The sequence below is a fragment of the Puntigrus tetrazona genome, unplaced genomic scaffold (genome assembly GCF_018831695.1).
Source record: "Puntigrus tetrazona isolate hp1 unplaced genomic scaffold, ASM1883169v1 S000000746, whole genome shotgun sequence".
In the NCBI taxonomy this organism is placed as follows: Eukaryota; Metazoa; Chordata; class Actinopteri; order Cypriniformes; family Cyprinidae; genus Puntigrus; species Puntigrus tetrazona.
In genome coordinates, this window is record NW_025048355.1 from 915,001 (window position 1) to 917,500 (window position 2,500).

The window sequence follows — 2,500 nt, forward strand, 5'->3', positions numbered from 1 at the left end:
TAAACATTAAAATTAATAAATATAACATTAAAATAAAGTTGTGTTTACTTCACATTGCAGTTGCTGAGGTTTTTGGGTGGTTGTTAGGTAGTCGCTAGGGTGTTACTAAGGTGATTTGGTGGTTGCTATGGCTTTTTAATGTGGATGCTAGGTGATTGCTAAGGTGTTCTGGCTGGTTGTTAGGTAGTTGCTAAGGTAGTTTTGTTATTGGTAGGTGGTCACTATGGTGTTTCAGGTGATTGTTAGGTAGTTGCTAATGTGTTTGTGTGGAAACATAAAATATAACATTTCAATTCTATTTTATTTACGCCATGTTTACCTGATAATGCAGTTGCTAAGGTATTGTAACGAGTTGCTGAGGTAGCTATTAAGTAGTTTCTAAGGTGACTGTGTGGTTTCTTGAGCGTTTAGGTGGTTGTTAGATGGTTGATGAGATGTTCTGAGTGGTTGCTAAGGTGTTTTGGGTGGTTGTTAAGCAGTTGTTAAGGTGTTCTGGATGGCTACAAGGTTGTTGCTAAGGTGCTCTGGATGATTGTTATGTAGTTTTTAAGGCGGTTGTAGTGTTTTTGTTAAGGTGGTCTGGGTGGTTGCTTGTTTTTTTCCCCCTTAAATATACAAATTAAATATTGCCATAGTACTCCTGATTTAGTTTTAGATTATTATTAGATTAATATTATTCTATTGAAACCAGATACTGAAGGAAGCATAAGCACTGCAGAATGACGCATACTGTACTCCACATTCATACTCAGTATTAGAGTTTCGATCACACATAGTAATAGTAATAGTCACACATGCCTAAAACAAAAATAACTAATCCAACTAAACGGGCGGTGACACCATAACGTCATGATATCAAAGACTGCCGAGGCAAGAAGCCCATGATACTGTATACAGTCAAGACATAAAATGTCACGTTACATAACAGAAGAAAATGAGAAAATAGAAGAATCTACAACTGAGTCATTGCATGAGTTTGTCATCAGCCATAGTTCTCCTGCTTCAAACTGACTCACTATCATTGTGTTTGATGTGAATCACTGAAGCTTTGAGATGGAAATGCGATTGTGAATGGTGTCGCATTCAAAGCAAACACTCATGAAGTGGCTTTCACGACTCATTTACTCGTTTACAGCATATTCAGGGAAAAAAACATACAGTTCAGACTGAGCATGTTGCTGTTTCAATACCAGCATTACTTGATCTTATTGTGGTAACCTTCATCGCCTTAGTGTTTGAACCGCCATTAAACTGACTAATGACAAGAATTTACGACGGCAGCCTGAAACCCAGTGTGACTGTTAAGGTTTTTGAATGATTTCTAGTTGGTTGATGTTTTGGGTGGTCGTTAAGCGTTTGAGGTGGTCGGTAAGGCTTTTTACTTGTTACTAAGGCGTTTTGCATGGTGGTTAGGAGGCTGCTAAGGTATTTACTAATGAGCTTGGGTGGTTGTAAAGTGTTTAGGTGATAAGATGTTTTGTGTGGTTCGTGGGCGTGTTTTGGGTAAACTCTAATGTGTTAGAGTTTAATGTGTTGGGTGGTTGTTAAGGTGTTTGGGTGGTGGCTAAGGCATTTTGAGTGACTTCTAAATGGTTTTGGTGGTTGTTACGGTGCTTTGGATGGTTGTCTAAGGTTTCTGAATGGTTACGTTTTGGGTGGATGCTAGGTGTTTGGGGGTATTTGGTGTGGTGTTTGGGTAGTTGCTGGTGATTAAGTTCTTGTAAAGTGTTTTAGGTGATAAGATGTTTTGTGTGGTTGATGGTCGTGTTTTGGGTAAACTCTAATGTATTTTGGGCAGTTGTCAAGGTGTTTGGGTGGTGGCTAAGGCATTTTGGGTGGTTTCTAAATGGTTTTGGTGGTTGTTTTACGCTGCTTTGGATGGTTGTTGGTAATTAAGGACTTTGAATAGTTCCGTTTTGGGTGGATGCTAAGTTATGATAGGTGTTTGTTAAGGGTTGGATGGATGCTAAGGTGTTTTGAGCGGTTAAGGTGTTTGGGTGGTGGTTATGTTTTGGGTGGATGCCAAGGCGTTTGGGTTGGTTATTAGGTTTTGGTGGTTGTTAAGGTGTTTGGGTAGTTGGTGATTAAGGTGTTCTTGTTGGTTGTTAGTGTGTTTTTGGGTGGTTGTTAGTTGGTTAACGCTGTGTTCTGGATGGTTGTTAAGGTGTTTGGGTTATCGTTTGATTTTTTGATTGTTAGGGTGTTTTTGGGTATTTTTTGTGGTGTTTGGGTAGTTGCTGGTGATTAGGTTCTTGTAAAGTGTTTTAGGTGATAAGATGTTTTGTGTGGTTGATGGTCGTGTTTTGGGTAAACTCTAATGTGTTTTGGGCAGCTGTTAAAGTGTTTGGGTGGTGGCTAAGGCATTTTGGGTAGTTTCTAAATGGTTTTGGTGGTTGTTTTACGCTGCTTTGGATGGTTGTTGGTAATTAAGGACTTTGAATAGTTACGTTTTGGGTGGATGCTAAGTTATGATAGGTGTTTGTTAAGGGTTGCATGGATG